The following is a 22,868-nucleotide window of genomic DNA, read 5'->3' as shown; positions in this document are numbered from 1 at the left end:
CACCCTTCCTTCCTCTTTTCGTCCTTACTCCTTTCCTTCCTTCCTTTCCACCCTTCCTTCTCTCCTAAATTCCTTCCTCTTTTCGTCCTTACTCCTTTCCTTTTCTCCCTCCCTCCTTACTCCCTCCTTAATCCTTCCTTCCTTCCTCCTTACTCCCTTCCTTCCTTCCTCTTTTCGTCCTTACTCCTTTCCTTTCCTTCCTTCCTTCCTTTCCACCCTTCCTTCTCTCCTAAATTCCTTCCTCTTTTCGTCCTTACTCCTTTCCTTTCCTTTCCTCCCTCCCTCCTTACTCCCTCCTTCCTTCCTTCCTTCCTTCCTTCCTTGACCTGAGGACAACAGGCTGAAGAGGCCAAAACTGTCCGATAGACACTTACAAATATTAAGAAATGAGACGTTTTGTATCCGTAAATGAAGTAAATGAGTCTCTCTCTGTTTAACTGATCAATACAGCGATCAATAAGTTGTCTATAGTGATCGGTTATTGATCTGCTGATACTCGGACTGTCTGAGATGCCTCCTTCCTGTGTTTTTTAGGATGCAGGACGATGAATGATGATGACGGCTCAATTTAAAGGGATTTCAATTAGAAGATTATTCAGGGTTACGCTTTTATTTTGAAAGGATTTTGGTTGCTTTTGTTTTTCCTCTTTTAAACCTGCAGCCTTAAAAAAAAAAAAATAAATAAATTAGCGCATCGTGTATTTTTAGTAGCGGCCATCTGTTATTTTTTTTTATCCGTGCAAACTCTGCAAAGCATTTAATTAGCGTCACACATTCAGTTTTTTCCCTTTTTCTATTTTTTTTTCTTCCTCTTTCCAAGTTTTTGCACAAATTGGCTGATGATGCTTTTTTTTTTTTTTTTTTGGCTAAATTGGAAATGTTGTTTATCCAGTTTATTGGAGATAAAACACCTCGGGTATATATTCTGTTCTATGATCAATCAGTCTCTGTTCACGCTGCAGCTGTCAATCAGTCTGTTTTCATCGCATTGTGTGTGTGTGTGTGTGTGTGTGTGTGTGTGTGTGTGTGTGTGTGTGTGTGTGTGTGTGTCCTTTGTGTGTGCAGCAGCAGCAGCAGATCGTCAGTGTGTGAGAAGATGTTGGAGGCTTTATATTGGAATTGGGGGGTTGGGACGGTTTGCTGCTGCTATGATTTTATCCTCCTTTAAAAAAGAGAGAGAGAGGGGGAGAGAGAGAGAGAGAGAGAGAGGGAGAGAGAGAGGGGGGAGGGAGAGAGGGGAAGAGAGAGAGAGAGAGAGAGAGGGGGAGAGAGAGAGACAGAGGGAGAGACAGAGGGAGAGATGGACAGAGAGGGGGGAGAGAGAGAGAAAGAGAGAGAGGGGGGGGAGAGAGAGAGACAGACAGAGAGAGAGGGGGGAGAGAGAGAGAGGGAGAGCAAAAGAGAGTGAGAGAGAGACATAGAGAGAGAGAGAAAGAGAGAGAGACATAGAGAGAGAGAGAGAGAGAGACATAGAGAGAGAGAGAGCGAGGGGGAGAGAGATGGACAGAGAGAGGGGGGGGGAGGGAGAGAGAGAGAGAAAGAGAGTGAGAGAGACATAGAGAGAGAAAGAGAGAGAGACATAGAGAGAGAGAGAGAGAGAGAGAGAGGGGGGGAGGGGTAGAAATGGTGGTAAAAAAAAAAAGGTTGTGGAGGAGGAGGGAGCGAGAGGCCAGTGAGATGGGTTGAAGAGGTGGAGGGATGGAGGGATGCAGCCGTTTTCACTGGCGAGCAGACTGGGAGGATGGGGGGATGAAGAGGAGGAGGAGGAGGAGGAAGAGGAGGAGGAGGGTCTATGTCAAAGCCGATGGGGGTATATATTATGTTTTATGGTTACGAGGGGACGCATAAATCACTGTTTCATTAAACGGCCTCAGTCTCAAGAGCGCTGACACCCTCCGCCCCTCCGTCCCCCCCCTCTCTCCCCTCCTCCTCCCTGTGGGACATCCCTCTTTCTCTCGCTCTTTTTTTTTCTCCTCCCTTCTTCCTTTGCCCTCCATCTTTATCCCCAGCTCTCTCACCATCTTCCTTTTATTAAAAACAGCCTCCAATCCTCCTCTTCATCATCAACCTCTCCTCCCTCTCTCTCTCTGTCTTTCAATCTCTCTTTCATTCTCTCTCTCTCTCTCTTTCATTCTCTCTCTCCATCTTTCTTCTCTCTCCTCCCTCTCTTTCATTCACTCTCTCTCTCTCTCTGTCTTTCAATCTCTCTTTCATTCTCTCTCTGTCTTTCAATCTCTCTTTCTTCTCTCTCTCTCCTCCCCCTCTTTCTGTCTTTCAATCTCTCTCTCTCTCTTCCCTCTCTCTCTTTCATTCTCTCTCTCTCTCTCTCTGTCTTTCAATCTCTTTCATTCTCTCTCTCTCTCTGCATCTTTCTATCTTTCTTCTCTCTCTCTTTCAATCTCTCATTCTCTCTCTCTCTCCATCTTTCCTCTCTCTCTCACTCTCTCTCTCCATCTTCCTCTCTCTCTCTCTCTCTCTCTCTCTCTCCTGTCTCCATGAGCTGCCATCGTCCATCGACTCAGTGCGGACGGTGGACAGCCGTGACACAATGAGGTCAAAGGTCAGAGAAACAACAACAAGAAAAAAAAAAAAAAAAAAAAAACAGCACCAGAGCTCGGAGGAGTCAAGGTTGAAAGAGAAAAGAAAGAAAGAACGAAAGAATAAAAGAAAGAAAAAACATTCAATGAAGGGGAAACAGCTCTTTATTTAAATAAATAGGAAAGAAAAGAAGCAACTACTTCCTGTCTGCTGGTGAGACAACATGAAATAAAACACTATCTCATATTTGTTTTTCTTCCTTTTTTTCTTTTCTAAAATGATGAAATGACGCCAGGTTGGAAACAATTTCTTTCTTTCATTTTTTTTTTTTTTTGGCAAATAATGAAAAAAAACAAAACAAAGATCTCTCTACAGCAGAGGTGTCAAACTCATTTTCATTCAAGGGCCACAAACAGACCAATTTGTTCTCATGGGGGCCGGATCATTAAAAAGATGGAGGGACGGAACGAAGGAAGAAAGGAAATAAGAAGGGAAGGAAGGAAAGACAGGCAAAAGGAAGGAGTGAAGAAAGGGAGGAAGGACAGATGGATGGAAGGACAGAAGGAAGAAAGGTAGGATGGACAGATGGAAGGAAGGAAGAAAGGGAGGAAGGACAGATGGAAGGAAGGAAGGGAGGAAGGAAGAAAGGGAGGAAGGACAGCTGGAAGGAAGGAAGGAACAAAGAAAGGAACAAAGAAAGGATAAAGGGAAGGTAGGAAGGACACATAAAAGGAAGGAAGGAACGAAGAAAGGAAAATAGGAAGGTAGGAAGGACAGACGGAAGGAAGGAAAAGAACACAGGAAGGAAAGTGGGCCGGATTGCCCCCTCGGCGTGCCGGTCCTGGCCCACGGGCCGCATGTTTGACACCCCTGCTCTACAAGTCTACAACATGATGATGATGATACAGTGACAACTTCTTCAACATATAAAAATACTATGACAAAAATCAAATGCATTATTATAAGCTTATAATATATATTACAATCTGTTAGGCTGTTACTGTGTGTTGAAGTATTGCAATTATAATAATAATAATTATAATAAAAATAATAATTAAAGCTACATTAGTTAAATTCTGATCCATGACATGACTCAGCCTTCATTTTAAAAAAAAACAAAAAACTCAAAAGGCTAAAAAAAACAAATAAAAACATGTTAAAACTTAATATTACCTTTTTATTTTAGTTTCACATCCATATAAATAACATGTCATCATATATAAAAGCTACATTATTTTTTTTTTCTTCTCCTTTACATTTTTTTTTTTCTCCGTGTGGCATTTGTTGTATGATGCGTTCACTGGCTCTTCTGACAAATCGGAGAGGGGAGCGTTTTTTTTTTTTTTTTTTTTTCTTTTTTTAAATCTGAGCGAACACACACACACACAAACACACACACACACACACTGCATCTCGTTGTCAGGGACGGCGTCTCGTCGTTTTGGAAGCGTCTTAGAAGAAGAAGAAGAAGAAAACACACACACCTTCTTGTATTTCTATACTTGTGAGGACCCTCGTTAAACCCTCCAACCCATTGTTTATCCATTTTAAAAACGACTGCTGACAGAATACACGTTTTGGTAATGAGACTTTTTGTCTTTTAAATATCTTAATTTGAGGATAATTATGTTTTGTTCTTTTTAATTCAACAAAGCCTTAAAGCTGCTTTAATCAATACTATTCGATAATAACAGTGCATGAGCTGACTGTGTAGCTTTATAATGAGTTTCAGGGTTATTATAGTTTACTAAAACTTCAACTAAAACTTAAACTAGCAGTGAAAAAATAATTTAGTTAACTAAAATAAAATTACAAATGACAGTTTATTAAAGAAAAGACTAAAAAACGATTTAAAAACTACAACAAACAAAGCAAAACTAACTATAAAGCTAAACTGAATTGCTTCCTGTTCAGTTTATTTGCAGTTTCAGCTTTCACTAATCAAAGCTTTCCCACTAATATCTGAGAAAAACTGAAACTAGTCAAGTCCTCATAATAAAAACTAAACCAAAACTACTTAATCACTTATTAAACTAACTAAAACTTAATAAAAATAAACTAGTGCAAATTTCTAAACTATAATAACCCTGGTCCAGCTCTCAGCGCTCTTACTGAGTCATTTTAAGCTGCAGCAGAGAATAAACTGTAAAAAAAAAAATAAATTAAAAAAAGTCACTGTTCGATACCTGCTCAGTGCTAAACAGGCAAACAGACATGGCTAGCTGCAGCTGGTGAACATAGCGGAGCATTTAGCAGCTAAGACGTCAGATATTTCCCCTCAGGAGTTGATTAGAGAGTAAAAAAACAGCTAAAAGAAAGTTAATATTGGATTTATATTCAGCAGGTGTTCAGTACTGCTTTGCTAACTAGCTTAATATTTAAATAAAAATAACACTTATTACCTAATAGCTTTTACTTTGCTGCTACCGTAAACATCTCGCGCGATCATTGAAATACCGTGAGATTTGCTAAAGTTACAGCTTTAGCAAATCTCACGGTGTTTCGGTGATCATCGTCGAAATCTCGTGCGACCACTGACATACCGTGTGGTCGCACGAGATTACGACGATGTTTACAGCCTTAGCAGTTAGCAGCAGAGGTAAAAGCCATCAGCTAAGTGTTATTTTAATAAACTCCTGGTGGACTTATAAACTTTCCAATGCATAGATTTATGAGTAAAGACCCTATCTGTACTACTGTAGAAGTTTGATATCAATCCAGGCATTATTAGTGGGGTCATTTACCAGATACACTGGAGGTCCCGTTAGCTCCCGTTAGCGCCTGTGCTAAGCTATTCGGCTGATGGATCTAACTCCACTAACTCGCAACCAAATTTTAAAAAAGGGCTGAGGTGGTGATTAGATAGACGTCATGGTGCATATGATGATGATGATATGTTAATGTTGTATTTGACAGTTTCTTTCAGCTGAAAATAAAAAAATGTGGAAGTTGTTCAAACTCATTAGGGCTCGTCCTCTGAGGATCACGAGTGTTTGTACTGTACAACATTTCTCTGCCAATTCATGAAGCAGGTGTTGAAATATTTCACAGGATAAATGAAAGCTTTGACCTGCAGGTGGCGCCAAAAGTCTGTCGGACTCATTCAGTCTGTACAAAAATTTAATCTCAGTGTTGAAATTAGCTTGAGTCACATCACAGTGAACGTCAAATTTTTGTCAACGTAACATTATTGTTATGAGGTAACGGAGACTTTTCAAATCAATCTTCTCTTAAACTACATTACCACACAGGAATAGTCAAAAAATAATGTTGTAATAAACCCAAAAACAGCCCTTTTGTAGAAGTGAGGACCGGCCCAAAATGTCCTCACTCTCACTGTCAACAGGTCCCCACAAAGATAGGAATACAAGAATCACACACACACACATATACACACACATACATGCACTCCCACCCTTCCCCCTCGCAGTCTAAACTGGGAGAAAAAGAAAAAAAGGGGGGGTGGGTGTCTGCTGAGAAGCGATGGGAACATGTCACGACCCTCTCCGCTGTCCCCCTGTTAACCCCGTCACCTTTGACCTTTGAGGCTGTGGAAACAGGGTGACGACTTGTTACTCGTTACTTTCCCCCCTACGTCAGTTTTTTTAAAAATTTGTTAGCTGTTAGCTGCAGCAGATGTTTCGCTCACTTTTCAAACAGAAGGTGGCACGGATCATTAGTACGAATACATCTGAATCTTTTTTCTTTTTTTCTTTTTTTTTTTTTAAGATTTACCACCTCGCTGCCGTGTTTGCCACCTGTGTTAACAAGTGGAAGTCATGCTCCTCCGCAGAACTGTCTGAAAGTTCTTGTAATTACCACTGAGGGACTGATTTCTCTCTCTCTCTCTCTCTCTCTCTCTCTCTCTCTCTCTCTAAGATAGCAGCTTGTTAATGATGAATCTGATTTAACATGCGACGTGTTCACACCTCGCAGACAAGATGTGCTCGCTCGCTGCACATTAGTTCAGTCTGACAAAATTTTTGCAAAATGAGAAATTACGTCTCTTTAAAATCCAACCGGAGTAACGGAGGAGATCTTTTATAATTTAAGGCTCTATCTGTATCTGTATTTCTCCCCCCCCCCCCCCCCAAAATTTAATAAATTTAAGCTTCTGTCAATCAGCTTTTTCCATTTTTTTTTAACTATTAAGACTATTGAGACATCTCTAAAGCCAAAATCTCCATCTCCATCCATTTATTGAACTTTTATCCCTAATTAATTAATGGCGTTTTCTTTTATTGTGAAGGGCGAAACAAGAGTACAAATTAATTCCGTTAGCAAGCACGTTAAACCCAAAGCGAGAATAAAATAACCTACTACTATAGTCTGTGTTCATGTTTCTGAACCTTGATGTTATATCTCGAGTTGCTTTGGAAAGTTATTTCCTTTAATGCTTCCTGTTTATAGTGTCTGAACACGGCTGGAATATGAAATGCTTCGAGGGCTTTTTTAATAGAAAGGACGGAAACAGGAAGTGGTTGATACTGACTGTTTGTGATCCATCCACCTTCAAAATAAAAGCTTCCTGGTCACTGTGAGATCAGCACATCAAAAACTACTGCTCTTATTATTTTGGAGTTTTTTGTTCTTCATCACTGCTGTAAAACCTTTCCTCACAACTCAAAAGAACAAAGCAAACACTCGCTGCTTAACGCCTGAAGAGTGAAGAGTGAAATCACGAGGAGCAACAGTTTTATCTGCACCGAGAAAAAAAAAAAAAAAAAGTAGTTTAACTCCACCAGCAGCAGCAGCAGCAGCAGCTTTCCGCTCCACCAGACTGACAGACCTCAGAGATACCTGCAACATGAAGAGGTGAGATCTTCACAACTTTAATTTCATAACATCGCGCCCCCCCCAAATTAAATTAGTACCGTTTATTTCCTGTGACAAGTCGACGCCGGCTGTCACAGCTGTGAGGGAGCGAAGAGCAAGCGCTTAAAAAAAAAAAAAAAACCCAGCCACGCATCACAAACCAGAAGGCATTCGGAGGCTTTTTTTTCAACACACAGGGATTAATAATGAGCTGGTGGTAGTTTTAGGTAGTTAGGGGCGGCAGAGTCTCCCTGCTGCAGGTGAGGAAGAGGAGGAAGAAGAGGAAGGTGACGATGAGGTTGACTCGTTGATTTCATGTCTCGAGAGGGAAGAACTGTCTTATGGTACAAAAACTGCGGCTGTTGCGCAAAAAACACACAAAACAAACATCGAAAATGTCCTTTCATCAGTGATAGAGTCCCTACAGTGTGTATACCTCTTATACTCGGTGTGTGTGTGTGTGTGTGTGTGTGGTGTGTGTGTGTTGTGTGTGTTGTGTGTGTGCGCCACATCACACCCACAGTACTACACACACTCCTTGCAGCCACACTCCACGGGTTTCTCCACATCCTGCGTGAACGAGGCGCCGTCGTCGCACTCGAAGGCGAGCCGTCGGCGTCGGACCCTCAGAGGGGCGCAGCAGGAAGTGGCGGTGACGCCCGGCTCGGCCCCCGCCTGGCAACGGCCCACGCACTCCACCCAGGAGAACGGCTTGGACGTCTGGCAGAGGACGGTGCCGCGCTGCAGCCGGTGGTAATCTCTCACCGGCTCACCTCGACACTGGGACTCTGACGGGGGAGAGAAGAGGGGCGGGGGAGGGGGGCACAGAGAGGGTTAGGGTCACCAAAATATACCTTTTACCTTTATGGCGTTTTCAAACCTATATTGTTTATTTGCTCTGGTTCTGATTAATTTATGTGGCGGGGAGTTCTGGTCCTCTGAAATGAGGCCAAGTAACTTAGAGCTGCATTCTATCAAAAGGCCACCAGGGGGCGACCGGCTCTATACAAGTCAATGGAGAATTCACCAACTTCTCACTTGATTTCTAACCTCAGTAAACGTTTTCAAAATGTGTTTATGGTCTCAATCGCTAGTTTAAAGCCTTCTTCAATGCAGTATGATGTTCATTTGGGACATTTTGGCCTCCCTGATTTTATATGTGACGATAAAGCAGGGTATGCATTAGGGCGTGGCTACGTCCTGATTGACAGGTTGATTGACCAATGTCCTCGAGATCCAGCCCTCGCAACCATAACAACCTCCCCGCTCCGCCCATGACTCCACCTCATGACCATATAAGTAGAATCCATGTTTTTATTTTTCCCAGCATGCACCTGAAATTTTCAAGATGGCGCTGCCTAGATTAGAAACTATTGGCTTACGAGCAGCAGTCCACAAACCAATGGATGACGTCACGAATGTTACGTCCATTTCTTTTATACAGTCTATGGTTGGCAAACAGTTCAAGGCAAGGCTGAAGCAAGAACATAAACAGGAAGTAGATCCTCGGGCCCCCCCCCCATGAGCACCAGCACTTTAACTTAATACATGTCCTTCAATAGACTTTACCTTAATAAAAAGCTGCTTTTTATGATTTTAGGCTTGGGTTTTTTTTAAAGATTTACTTTTGGGCTCTTTTGAGAGAGAGAGAGATTCTGATTATGTTTATTTTATTGTATTAACCTTCCTGTCGTCCTCCCGGATCAAATTGACCCCGTCTGTTTTGACTGTTCCTTCCTTCCTTCCTTCCATCTGTCAATCTTTCCTTCCCTCCTTCCTTCCTTTCTTCTGTCCTTCTTTCCCTTCCTTCCCTCTGTCCTTCTTTCCTCCCTCCCTCTCTCCCTCCTTCTTTCCTTTCCTTGCATCCTTCTTCCCTTCCCTCCTTCCTTCTTTTTCTTTCCTTTCCTTCTGTCCTTCTTTCCTTCCCTCCTCCCTTCCTTCCTCCCTACTTTCCTTCCTTCCCTACTTTCCTTCCTTCTTCCTCCCTTCCTCCCTACTTTCCTTCCTTCCATCCCTTCCTTCCTAACTTCATTCTTTGACTTGAGGACAACAGGAGGGTTACTTCCTGTTGGAGATGTGTGTGATAACATCCTGAATAAAAGACTTCCATCACTTCTCTGACAACCAGCTGAATTATTTCCAGTCAGCAGGATTAAAAGCTGGATTTATACTTGACACAGGCGGTAACCAACGGTAACCAGCAGCAGTCCCACAGAACCTTTCTCCTTTCCTTCTGTCCTTCTTTCCTTCCTTCTTTCGTTTCCTTGCGTCCTTCTTCCTTTCCCTCCGTCCTTCTCTCCCTCCCTCTTTCCTTCCTTGTTTTTCTTTCCTTTCCTTCTGTCCTTCTTTCCTTCCCTCCTCCCTTCCTCCCTCCTACCTTCCTTTCTCCCTACTTTCCTTCCTTCCCTCCTTTCCTTCCTTCTTCCTCCCTTCCTAACTTCATTCTTTGACTTGAGGACAACAGGAGGGTTAATTCCTGTAGGAGATGTGTGTGATAACATCCTGAATAAAAGACTTCCATCACTTCTCTGACAACAAGCTGAATTATTTCCAGTCAGTAGGATTAAAAGATGAATTTATACCTGACACAGGCGGTAACCAGCGGTAACCAGCAGCAGTCTCACAGAAACCCCCCCCTCCCCCTCCCCCTCCCCCTGCAGCATCGCTTCTGATTTACAGTTAATCAACGAATTTCACCGGTTAATAACGACTCCGCCACACAAGATGGATGTCGTTAAAGATCGGGCTTTAATTATATCCCTCGCCGTAACCGTGTTTACATCCTGTCATTTCATTTGTGGTAGAGAGCGATGACGGGTTACTCCTCGTCTCATTACCTGATACGAGACTACTGTCAGCGTGTTGTTTTATATATCTCACGTTCACTGATCGGTTGTCGGCGGCGACGACGGCAACGGTGGAGGAGATTTGTGGAGATAAGTGTTTAGATGTCAGAGTGAGATGTCTTCACTCTTTCCTGCTTTTATGTTTTTATTATTATTAGATGAAGAGAGGATAGATGCACACAGGAAGACAAACACAAGACAAGATGGAGACATTATTATTTGATGTGTAAACTCTTGTCGAACTCAAGTGAAATCTCCGTAGCTTGAGCTGTAGTCACATTTTTGGGCTATGACATCACCTTTCCTTTCCTTCCATCTGTCAATCTTTCCTTCCCTCCTTCCGACCTTCCTTTTTTCTGTCCTTGCGTCCTTCTTCCCTTCCTTCCCTCTGTCCTTCTTTCCTCCCTTCCTCTTTCCTTCCTTCCTTCTTTTTCTTTCCTTTCCTTCTGTCCTTCTTTCCTTCCCTCCTCCCTTCCTTCCTTTCCTTCTTCCCTTCCTTCTGTCCTTCTTTCCCTCTGTCCTTCTTTCCTCCCTCCCTCCCTCCCTCTTTCCTTCTTTCCTTTCCTTCTGTCCTTCTTTCCTCCCCTACTTCCTTCCTTCCCTCTGTCCTTCTTTCCTCCCTCCCTCCTACCTTCCTCCCTCCTTTCCTCCCTTCCTTTCTCCCTTCCTTCTGTCCTTCTTTCCTTCCTTCCCTCCCTCTGTCCTTCTTTCCTCCCTCCCTCCCTCTTTCCTTCCTTCCTTCTTCCTCCCTTCCTTTCCTTCCTACCTTCTCCCTTCCTTCCTCCTATCCTACCTCCTTCTTGTGTGTGTGTTTGCACTTTCACCTTTATTGGATAGTTAGTGGCGAAGAGGCTGAGATGCTTGTTTTTTATATTATATTTGGGTTAACTAAGTCTCTCATACTGTGTTTTAATGCTCTGTTTTAATCTACTGTAGCTTTTTATTTTCTTTCTCTCTTTCTATTTTTCTATACTTGTTTTATTTTTTATTATAACTGGGTTCTTATTTTGTTAAATTGTACATTTTATGCTTCAAATTCTTCCTGTTAAATCAGGGGTGTCGAACATGCGGCCCGTGGGCCAGAACCGGCCCGCCGAGGGGTGCAATCCGGCCCTTTTCCTTCCTGTGTTCTTTTCCTTCCTTCCATCTGTCCTTCCTCCCTTCCTTTTTTCCTTTTCTTCGTTCCTTCGTTTCTTTATTCCTTACATCTGTCCTTACTCCCTACCTTCCTTTTTTCCTTTCTTTGTTCCTTCCTTCCTTCCATCTGTCCTTTCTTCCCTTTGTTCTTCCATTCTTTCCTTCCTCCCTTCTGTCTGTCCTTCCTTCACTATCTGTCTTTCCTTCCTTTCTTCCTTCTTTCCTTCCATCTTTTTAATGATCCGGCCCACATGAGATCAAATTGGTCTGTATGTGGCCCTTGAATGAAAATGAGTTTGACTCCTCTGCATTAGACGTTTTCATAATGCTGACCAGCCTCCTACCTCCCTTCCTTCCTCCCTTCCATCCTTCCTTCCTTCCTCCCTTCCCTCCTTCCTTCTTTCCTTCTTTCCTCTCTCCCTCCCTCCCTCCCTTCCTTCCTCCCTCCTTTCCTTCCTTTCTTCCTTTCTTTCCTTCCTTTGTGCCGTGATCTCCCAGACTTTAATATGAAGGTGTCACAGAGTCCATCTGTCCTGAAACTATGATTAAAATCTCTTCTTGAGATTGAGTTTCCCCTCATATAAATAAAGCTGCCTTACCTTTTTAACATTTGTACTTTAAAACTTCTTTCTCACTGATTCCACCTATTTTTCCAGCATGTATAGATATATTGATACACTGATGGTGAAATACTAAAAATACCTTCACAGTTCCTCGATGGGATAAAAATCTTTAGGAGCCATTTTTGTTCTAGTTTCTACAAAGATATCAAGGTTTCCCCCGAGGAAGCTGCTTATTAGAACCGCTCCATAATATAAAACGCTGCAGGAAAACCTCGACTACAGAATCAATTAGTGCTGAAATAATTAGTCACGCATTGATCCGTATCAAATTAAATCCAAATTATTCTGATGTCATTCGGTGTTTGTTTGTGGAATATATAAAACTTATTGATTTATATGTGATATGGCTGCTCACCTATATCACAGCTCTCTCCAGTGAAGCCCTGCTCACACACGCAGAGCTCTCCGTCCTCCGTCTCCTCACACTGACCGTGGAGACACTGCAGCCCCCGGCACGAACCCGCCGGCTCCCCCTGCAGGTTGCACAGAGCGCCGCGGTAACCGTCCTCGCAGTCGCAGCGGTACGTCTGCGCGTCCAACGCCACGCACGCTCCTTTCACACACCTGGAGAGAGAGAGAGAGAGACGTTCTTTTTTAACCCTCATGGTGGCCTTGAGTCAAGGAAGGGAGGGAGGAAAGAAGGGGGGAAAGGATGAAAGAAATGAAGGAAGGGAGAAAAGAAAGAAGGAAGGAAAGGAGGGGAGGAAGGAAGGAGGGAGGGAAGGAAGGAAAGGAGGGAGGGAGGAAAGGAATGAAGGAAGGAAGGGAGGAAGAAGGAAGGAAGGAAGGAAAGGAGGGGGGGGAAGGGAGGGAGGAAGAAGGAAGGGAAGGAGGGAGGCAGGAAGGGAGGAAGCAGGAAGGAAGGTAGGGAGGGAGGGAAGGAAGGTAGGGAGGGAGGGAAGGGAACGTAGGGAGGAAGGAAGGAAGGGAGGTAGGAAAGGAAAGAAGGAAGGGAGGGAGGAAGAAGGAGGGAGGGAGGGAAGGAAGGAAGGTAGGGAGGAAGGAAGGAAGGGAGGTAGGAAAGGAAAGAAGGAAGGAAGGGAGGAAGAAGGAGGGAAGGGAGGGAGGGAGGAAGGAAGGGAGGAAAGGAAAGGAAAGGAAAGGAAAGAAGGAACAGTGGAACCAGACGGGGTCAGTTTGACCCGGGGAGGACGGCAGGAAGCTTATAAATAAAATAATGAGGGATGATGTTTGGTAAGTAGACACATTTATAATAAAGTATATACTCACTTGCTGCCGTCACATGGGTTGACACCGGTTGCCGTGGTGACGACATCCGCTCCAGAAGGCCTCCTGTTATTGGCTGGTCACAGTGTTGTCCGGTCCAGCCTGACTGGCAGTGACACTGAGGTCCCTGCAACAAGTTCAATAACTAGCATCAGCTTCACCTTCCTCTGACTGATGAGGAGAACTAACACCCCCCCAAGAGTAGATCACTGTTTTGACTGTTCCTTCCTTCCTTCGTCCCATCCTTCCTTCCTTCCTCCCTCCCTCCTTCTTTCCTTTATTCCTCTCTTTCTTTCCTGTCCTTCCTTCCTTTCCTCCCTCCCTTCCTTCTTTCCTTTCCTCCCTCGTCCCTTCCTTCCTTATTTCCTTCATCCTTCCTTCCTTCCCTCCCTTCTTTACTTTCCTCCCTCCCTTCCTCCATCCTTCCTTCTTTCCTTTCCTCCCTCGTCCCTTCCTTCCTTATTTCCTTCATCCTTCCTTCCTTCCTTCTTTTCTTTCCTCCCTCCCTCCCTTCCCTCCTTCCTTCCTCCTCCTTTCCTTCCTTCCTTCCTTCCTCCCTTCCTCTTTTCCTACCTTCTTCCCTTCCTTCCTTCTGTCTGTCCTTCCCTCCTTCCTTCCTTTACTCCTCCCTTTCTTTCCTCCCTCCCTCCTTCTCTCTTTCTTTCCTCCTTACCTTCCTCCCTTCCTTCTTTCCTCTGTCCTTCCTCCCTTCTTTCTTTCCTTTCCTTTCCTCCCTTCCTTCCTTCCCCCCTTTCTTTCCTCTTTTCCTACCTTCTTCCCTTCCTCCTTTCCCTCTGTCCTTCTTTCCTTCCTTTCCTCCCTTCTTATTTCCTCTGTCCTTCCTTCCTCCCTCCCTCCCTCTTTTCCTACCTTCTTCCCTTCCTTCCTTCTGTCTGTCCTTCCTCCCTCCCTCTCTCCTCCTTCACTCCTCCCTTTCTTTCCTCCTTACCTTCCTCCCTTCATTCTTTCCTCTGTCCTTCTTTCCTTCCTCACTTCTTTCTTTCCTTTCCTTCCTAAGGAAGGATCCTTATTTCCTCCGTCCTTCCTTCCTTCCCTTCTTTCTTTCCTTTCCACCCTTCCCTCTTTTCCTTCCTTCCTTCCTCCCCTCCTTTCCTCCCTTCTCCCTTTACTCGAGGACAACAGGAGGGTTAAAGTAAATTTAATTATTATAACAAATAAAGAATACTGAAAAGTATTCAGCACTTTTTATCTGCAGTTTAGATTTGTTGGATCACAGCAGACTGTAAAAAAGACGAGACATGTAGTATCTGTGCAGCCGTGCAAAATAAAAATAAAACATGATCACAATGACAGCGAGATGAACCTCGTGTTTATTCTACGTCCCTGAAAATGTTCCTGCTCGAGCCGCGAGGGAATGAAGAGCACTCGCTGTAGAAATATGAATACGCTGTTCTCGCTCTCTATGAGATGCAACACAGAATAGAACAACTCTCAAGTGTTCTTCACCTCCGAAACATTTCTCATATTGTACATTTAAAAAAAAAATCATTCACAAACACAAAGAGTTGGACCATTGAAACATTACAGCAAAGGTGAAGAAGTTCAGGGACAATCTGGACCCAGAATCCAACTGCAAACTGAGTTTAAAATATGAATAAAAAGTGTAACTGTATAAATAATGAGTTCAAGCTTTTATAACCCTCCTGTTGTCCTAGAGTCAAGGAAGGGAGGGAGGAAGGAAGGAAGGAAAGAAAGGAGGGAGGGAGGAAGGGAGGTAGAAGGAAGGAAGGAAGGGAAGGAGAAGGAAGGAAGGAAGGAAAGGAAATAAGGAAGGAAAAAGGAGGGAGGAAGGAAAGGAGGGAGGGAGGAAGAAGGGAGGAAGAAGGAAGGAAGGAGGGAGGAAGAAGGAAGGAAGGAGGGAGGAAGGAGGGAAGAAATGAAGGAGGGGAGAAAAGGAAAGGAGGGAGGGAGGGAGGAAGGAAGGAAAGGAGGGGAGGCAGGAAGGACGGAAGGAAAGAAGGGAGGCAGGAAGGAAGGAAGAAGGAAGGGAGGAAAGGAAAGAAGGAAGGAAGGGAGGGAGGAAAGAAGGAAGGAAGGGAGGGAGGAATGAAGGAAGGAAGGAAGGAGGGAAGAAATGAAGGAAAGTAGGAAAGGGAAGAGAGGAAGAAGGAAGGAAGGGAGGGCGGAAGAAGGAAGGAAGGAAAGAAAGAAAGAAAGAAGGAAAAAGAGAGGAAGAAGGAAGGAAGGTAGGGAGGAATGAAGAAAAGAAGGTAGGAAAGGAAAGGAGGGAGAGAGGAAGGAAGGAAGGAAAGGAGGGAGGCAGGAAGGAAGGAAGGAGGGAGGAAGGGAGGTAGGAAGGAGGGAAGAAATGAAGGAGGGGAGGAAAGGAAAGAAGGAAGGAAAGGAGGGAGGGAGGAAGGAAGACAGGAAAGGAGGGAGACAGGAAAGAAAGAAGGAAGGAAAAGAGATGTAGAAGGAAGGAAGGTAGGGAGGAAGAAGGAAGGGAGAGGAAGAAGGAAGGGAGGAAGAAGGAAGGAAGGAAGGGAGGAAGAAGGAAGAAGGAAGGGAGGAAGAAGGAAGGAAATGAGGAAGGAAGGGAGGAAGAGAGGAAGAAGGAAGGAAGGCAGGAAGAAGGAAGGATAGCTGCTCTATAATCATCCGTCATTATTCTTTTGTCTCTCCCATCCCTCCCTCCCTCCCTCCCTCCATCCTTCTCTCCTTGTTTCCTACTGAGCAGCGTCGGGTTGGCAGACTCCGTGCAGGCAGTAGAGTTTGCGGCAGGCTCGGCACCCCGGCACCACCCCCGGCTTCATGTGGCTGCGGGTGAAGTCCTGCAGCTCGTGGTTGATGTACAGGTTCCTGATGCAACCATGGAAACTCGACATGTTGAGAGTCTGAGCGGAGAGACCGAGAGAGGCGGGCATCACCTCCTCCGGCATTCCTACGATCAGAGAGAGAGAGAGACAGGAAATGATTAAAGTACACTTCATCCATCCATCCATCCGTCTCTCCATCCAGCCATCCATCCATCCGTCTCTCCATCCATCCATGCATCCATCAGCCGTCGATCCATCCATCCATCCATCGTCTCTCCATCCATCCGTCCTCCCTCCATCCATCCATCCGTCTGTCATCCATCCATCCGTCTGTCAGCTGTCCATCCATCCATCCGTCTCTGCATCCATCCATTCATCCGTGTCTCCATCCATCCATCCATTCATCCATCCATCCATCAGCCGTCCATCCATCTCTCATCCATCCATCCATCTCTCCATCCATCCATCCATCCATCTCTCATCCATCCATCCATCCATCTCTCCATCCATCCATGCATCCATCAGCCGTCCATCCATCCATCCATCCATCTCTCCATCCATCCATCCATCCATCCATCCATCCATCCATCCATCCAGAGAGACAGGAAATGATTAAAGTACACTTCCTTCTTTCTTCTTCTACTATAACTTCTCCTTCCCTCCGCTGCCTCCCTTGTCGTACCTCCCACATACAGCGGGCCGTCTCCCGTCACCAGCTGGCTGCGGCCCTGGCTGTCCAGAGTCGTGGGCTCTCCTCCGTCCACGGACAGATTCACCATCCGGTTAAATGTCACCAGCTCTACGGTGTGGAAACGCCCGTCGTTCACCGTCTCTGGACTGTAACAAGAGGCAATGCTCATATTTTATATTTTATATCACAAAGCAGAAACCTTTGTGTCGTCCTCCCGGGTTAAATTGACCCCGTCTGTTTTGACTGTTCCTTCTTCCCTTTCCTTTCCTCCCTTCCTTATGTCCTTTCCTTCCTTCTTCCTCCCTCCCTTCCTTCTTTCCTTCCTTCCTTCTTCCTCCCTCCCTCCCATCCTCCCTCCTTTCCTTCCTTCCTCCCCCCTTTCCTTCCTTCTTCCTCCTTCCCTCCTTTCCTTCCTTCTTCCTCCTTCCCTCCTTTCCTTCCTTCTTCCTCCCTCCTTTCCTTCGTTCTTCCTCCTTCCCTCCTTTCCTTCCTTCTTCCTCCCTCCCTTCCTTCTTCCTCCCTCCATTCCTTTCTCCCTCCTTCCTTCCTTCTTTCCTTTCCTCCGTTCCTTCCTCCCTTCCTTCCTCTCTCCCTCCCTTCTTCTTCTTCCCTCCCTCCCTTCTTCTTCTTTCCCTCCCTTCCTTCCTTCTTCCTTCCTCCCTCATTTCCTTCCTTCTTCCTCCCTCCCTCCCTCCCTTCTTCCTTCCTTCCTCCCTCCTTTCCTTCCTTCTTACTCATTCCCTCCTTTCCTTCCTTCTTACTCATTCCCTCCTTTCCTTCCTTCTTCCTTCCTCACTCCTTACCTTCCTTCTTTCTCCCTCCTTTCCTTTCTTCCTTCTTCCTCCCTCCCTCCCCTTCCTCCCTCCCTTCCTTCCTTCTTCCTCCCTCCTTTCCTTCCTTCCTCCGTCCCTCCTTCTTTCCTTCCTTCCTTCTTTCCTCTCTTCCTTCCTCCTCCCTCCCTCCCTTCTTCCTTCCTCACTCTTTACCTTCCTCCTTTCCTTCCTTGACTCAAGGACAACAGGAGGGTTAAAGATCCCTTTCAGATAAACAAAAAATGCCATCATGAACAACTAATTTTTAAACTGGACACTGGAAGGAAGGAAGGAAGGAGAGAAGGAAGGAGGGAAGGAAGGAGAGAAGGAAGGAAGGAGGGAAGGAAGGAAGGAAGGAAGGAAGTAAAGAAGGAAGGAGGGAAGGAAGGAAGGAGGAAGGAGGGAAGGAACAGTCCAAACAGACGGGGTTTTAGGTATCAACTTATTTTTACATCAGATGATCCCAGTCTCCTCTGCTGCTGCTTATCCCACAGATATCCTCTACGTCTGTGTGTGTGTGTGTGTGTGTGTGTGTGTGTGTGTATGTGTGTGTGTGTGTGTGTGTCCGAGCCGTCTCCTTTACAGTGAACCGTCCAGAACATTTAAGCACTCGACACCTGATCAAGTGGACACTCATCCTCGAGTGTCCTCCGCCTGAGTCTGTGATTAAACCAGAATGCCCACACTGCCCATGTCATCCGTCCGCCTTCCCAAACACTGCAAGACTCTCGCTCGGCAACGGCACGACTCATGCACTAACGCGCTCAGAGCGGCGTTGCTGGGCTACGGGCGAGCTAAGAGGCTGCCGAGGGCCTGGATTGCTTAGCGAGACGAACACTCAGCCTTTTAAAAAGAATCTGAGGATGAGAACACAGTAATCACTCTGCGGCCGCTGGCTGGAGTCTCACGGTTAAGTGCTGTGTTACGTACGAGCAGGTGAGACTCCAGATGTGGACATTTGCTGCTTTGTTGCTATTTAAAAAAAAACAGTCACATTTAAAGACTGTGTAAAGTGAATTTTCTTCTAAACACATTAAATAGGTCATAAATGTATTTCTAAAAAAGGTGTAAAAAGCATTTCAACCATTTAGATTTGAATTGTGGAGCTAGGCTTCACAAACTGTGTTTCAACATTTCTGTGTTCAGGATTTAGTGATTAGCATAAACCCGCCCCTGCTGCTGTAGAGGTAGAAATACATTCAGCACACACTACTACTACTACAGTCTACAGTTAGCTGAGTTAGCCAGTTAGCTGAGTTAGCCACCAAGCTAGCAGCTGAGTTAGCAGGCCGAGTTAGCCACCGAGCTAGCAGCTGAGTTAGCCGCCGAGCTAGCAGCCGCGTTAGCCGCCGAGCTAGCAGCCGAGTTAGCAGCAGAAAGCTCTCAGACGTAGCGTCCATGTTTCTGGTAGAGGTGGTGACTTTGATTGACAGGTGACACTTGGTAGGGGGCGGGGCTTCAGCGTTTGGGAGCAGAGAAAGAGGCTGATTTTTACACAACTTTGAAGCCTAATTTCATATATTTTCTGTTTTTCCTCCACTTTGTTTTCTTTTTTTATATTTGGGGTTTTCATGTTTTAATGTTTCCAATTTTTACTGTTTAATATTTTAGTTTTTTTATGTAAAGCACATAAGAGAAGGTAACTTTATTTGTACCCGAAGGTAGAGAAGAGCATTTAAAAGCAATCCATAAATAAATAAACTGTGTGTATGAAACAAGCTATGTAAATAAAGCTGCCTTCTGTATTCTTTGAAGTTATTTGATGTCATGTTGGGTTTTCTAAGAAGTGATAATGATAATTACATCAGTGGGGTAACGAGGTTAAGGTGAAAAGACATCAGGATGTTGTTGCTTAATATCAGCGAACCAGACTTTCCTGAATCCTGCCACCTGCCACATTTCAGCAGCAGATGTGCTCTCGCTCCGTATCTGCCCTCCTCTCTCTCTCCTCTGAGAAGGAAGAGAAGACAGGAAGGAAAGATGGAAGGAAGAGAAGACAGATGAAAGGAAAGAAGGAAGGAAGGAAGGACAGAAGGAAGGAAGGAAGGGAAGACAGATGAAGGAAGGAAGGAAGGAAGAGAAGACAAGAAGTAAGGAAGGAAGGAAGGAAGGGAAGACAGATGAAAGGAAGGAAGGACAAAAGGAAGGAAGGAAGGAAGGAAGGAAGAAAAAGAAGACAGGGAGGAAGAAAGAAGGAAAGACAGAAAGAACGATTTTTTTGGGGGGGTTAGGAAGGAAGGAGGGAGGGAGGAAGGAGGAAAGGAGGGAGGGAGGGAGGAAGGAGGGAAGGAAAGAAGGAGGAAGGACAGATGGAAGGAAAGAAGGAGGGACGGAAAGAAGGAGGAAGGACAGACAGAAGGAAGGAAGGGAGGAAAGAAGGAAGGAAGGAGGGAAGGAAAGAAGGAGGGACGGAGGAAGGAAAGAAGGAAGGGAGGAAAGAAGGAAGGAAAGAAAGAATTGAGGAAGGAAAGGAAGGTAGGAGGGAGGGAGAGAGGGAGGAAAGAAAGAAGGAAGGAAGGAAGGAAGGGAAGACAGGTGAAAGGAAAGAAGGAAGGAAGGAAGGACGGAAGGAAGGAAAGGAAGACAGGGACTCTCTCTCCTCTCTCTCTCTCTCTCTCTCTCTCTCTCTCTCTCTCTCTGCAGGTTGGAGATGTTTAATGTTTTATTAATAGTTTGAAGGAAAGGAAGGAAGGAAGAAGACAGGAGGAAGGAAGGAAGAAGACAGAAGGAAGGAAAGGAAGACAGGGGGTTGGAGATGTTTAATGTTTTATTAATAGATGAATAATTAACGGCAGGTGTAATTGGTGAAGATCTGAGTTGAGCTTACATATCTTTTTCAAATTAGAAAGGTGCTCACGGAATAGTACGGCTCGATACGAGAGCAGAGCATAAGAAAAGTAAGAAAACTGCTGCTGGCTTGAATATTTATGATAACGTTGGATCTATAATTAACACTTGATATTAAATTAAATTAAACATGTGAGAGAGGAATCATTATACAGTACGATCCGCTCCGACTCACCGCCTCAACATCTGATGACCATTTACCCCCCGATCCAAAATGTTCACGAGACTGGGTTTAGAGCAGGAAGAAGGAGGAAGGAAGGAAGGAAGAAAGGAAGAGAAGTAAGGAAGGAAAAGATGGAGGAGAAGGAAGAGAATACAGCGAAGGACGGAAGGAAGAAATGAAGGAAGGAAGACAGAAGGAAGGAAGGAAGGAAAAGAAGGAGGAGAAGGAAGGAAAGGCAGGTGAAAGGAAAGAAGGAAGCAAGGAAGGAAGGAATGAAGGAAGGGAAGACAGATGAAAGGAAAGAAGGAAGGAAGGAAGAGAAGACAAGGAAGGAAGGAAGGAAGGAAGGAAGGATGGAAGGAAGGGAAGACAAGAAATAAGGAAGGAAGGCGGGATGGAAGGAAAAGACGGAGGAGAAGGAGAGAATACAGGAAGGAAAGATGGAAGGAATAGAATACAAGAAGTAAGGAAGGAAGGCAGGAAGGAAGGAGGAGAAGGAAGAGAATACAGGAAGTAAGGAAGGACGAAGGAAGAGAAGACAAAAAGGAAGGAAGGAAGGAAGGAAGGAAGGAAGGAAGGAAGGGAGGGGGGGGAGAAGGAAGGAAAAGACGAGGAGAAGGAAGAGAATACAGGAAGGACAGATGGAAGGAAGAGAAGACAAGAAGTAAGGAAGGAAGGAATGAGGAAGGGAAGACAGATGAAAGGAAGGAAGGAAGGAAGAGAAGACAAGACAAGAAGGAAGGAAGGAAGGAAAAGAATGGAGGAGAAGGAATTGAATACAGGAAGAAAGATGGAAGGAATAGAAGACAAGAAGTAAGGAAGGAAGGAAGGAAGGAAGAAAAAAAGACAGAGAGGAAGGGAGGATGTAAGGTAGGAAGGACAGAAGGAAGGAAGATGGAAGGAATAGAAGACAAGAAGTAAGGAAGGAAGAAGGATGGAAGGAAAAGACAGAGGAGAAGGAAGAGAATACAGGAAGGAAAGATGGAAGGAATAGAAGACAAGAAGTAAGGAAGGAAGGAAGGAAGGAAGGAAAAGAAGACAAGGAGGAAGGGAGGAAGGAAAGATGGAAGGAAGGGAAGACAAGAAATAAGGAAGAAAGGAAGAAGAGAATACAGGAAGGAAGAAAGGAAAAGAAGACAAGGAGGAAGGGAGGAAGAAAGGTAGGTAGGACAGACGGAAGGAAGGAAGGAAAACAGGAAGAAGGAAACTGGGCTGGATTGGACCTCTTGGCGGGCGGATGTTTGACACCCCTGGTTTATAGTTTCTGTGCAGGTGCAAACAACTGTGTGTGTGTGTGTGTGTGTGTGTGTGTGTGTGTGTGTGTGTTTTAAAGCCTACTTTTATAGGACTCGGGCCTTTTATTCTGAAATCCAGTATTGTTCATTTATTCTCGTCTTAACTTCTTTTTCTACTACATTAAACACAGTCTGATTCAAATTGAGCATAAAAATCACGCCTATTCTGAGGCTCCGAGGTACAAGGAGAGAAAGTGAGGGGGAAGTAACGGAAATAACCACACACACACACACACACACACACACACACACACACACACACATTGTTTCTAACCAGCTTACAGCTCACCTCTGCCACAGTCTCTAGATTGGCTGTATGCGCCGGATAAACACAGACTGCACAAAAGGTCAAGCGGTCAAATTCATGAGAGTAACACAAGGTGAAAATTGGCCCTGAACGCACCGCGAGAGGCTTAAAAAAAAAAAAAAAAAAAAGGGTATAATTGTGACCTGAAGGATGATAGAGAAGGCATCAGCTGGTATTTAACCCTTTATAGGACACTCATTGAAAGGAAGGGAGGAAGGAAGGAAGGAAGGAGGGAAGGAAGGAGGAAAGAAGGAAGGAAGGAAGGTAGGAAGGTAGGGGGGAGGAAAGAAAGAGAGAAGGAGGAGGGAGGAAGGGAAGAAAGAAGGAAGGAAGGAAGGAAGAAGAAAGGGGGATGGAGGAAGGAAAGAAGGAAGGGAGGAGAGAAGGAGGGAGGGAGGAAGAACAGATGGAAGGAAGGAAAGGAAGGAAGGAAGGACAGAGGAAACAAGGAACGAGGGAGGGAGAAAGGAAAAGAGGAAGGAAGAAAGAAGGCAGGGAGGAAGGAAAGGAAGGAAGGAAGGAAGGAAGGACGGAGGAAAGAAGGAAGGAAGGAAGGATGAAGGAAGGGAAGGACGGAAGAGAGAAGGAAGGAAGGAAGGTAGGAAGGAAGGACGGAGGAAGGAAAGAAGGAAGGGAGGAGAGAAGGAGAGAGGGAGGAAGGACAGATGGAAGGAAGGAAGGAAGGACAGAGAAACAAGGAATGAGGGAGGGAGAAAGGAAAAGAGGAAGGGAAGAAAGAAGGCAGGGAGGAAGGAAAGGAAGGAAGGAAGGAAGGAAAGAAGGAAGGAAG

General features: G+C 45.0%; 1 pseudogene; it reads right to left on the bottom strand.

Annotated features, from left to right (window-relative positions):
* Positions 1-7,878: 7,878 nt before the first annotated feature.
* The window catches only part of LOC128381202 (slit homolog 1 protein-like), a 37,833-nt pseudogene continuing 22,843 nt past the window's right edge, over positions 7,879-22,868 (bottom strand).

The sequence above is a fragment of the Scomber japonicus genome, chromosome 2, assembly GCF_027409825.1.
Source record: "Scomber japonicus isolate fScoJap1 chromosome 2, fScoJap1.pri, whole genome shotgun sequence".
Classification (NCBI taxonomy): Eukaryota; Metazoa; Chordata; class Actinopteri; order Scombriformes; family Scombridae; genus Scomber; species Scomber japonicus.
This window is presented reverse-complemented; position numbering and strand designations above follow the sequence as displayed.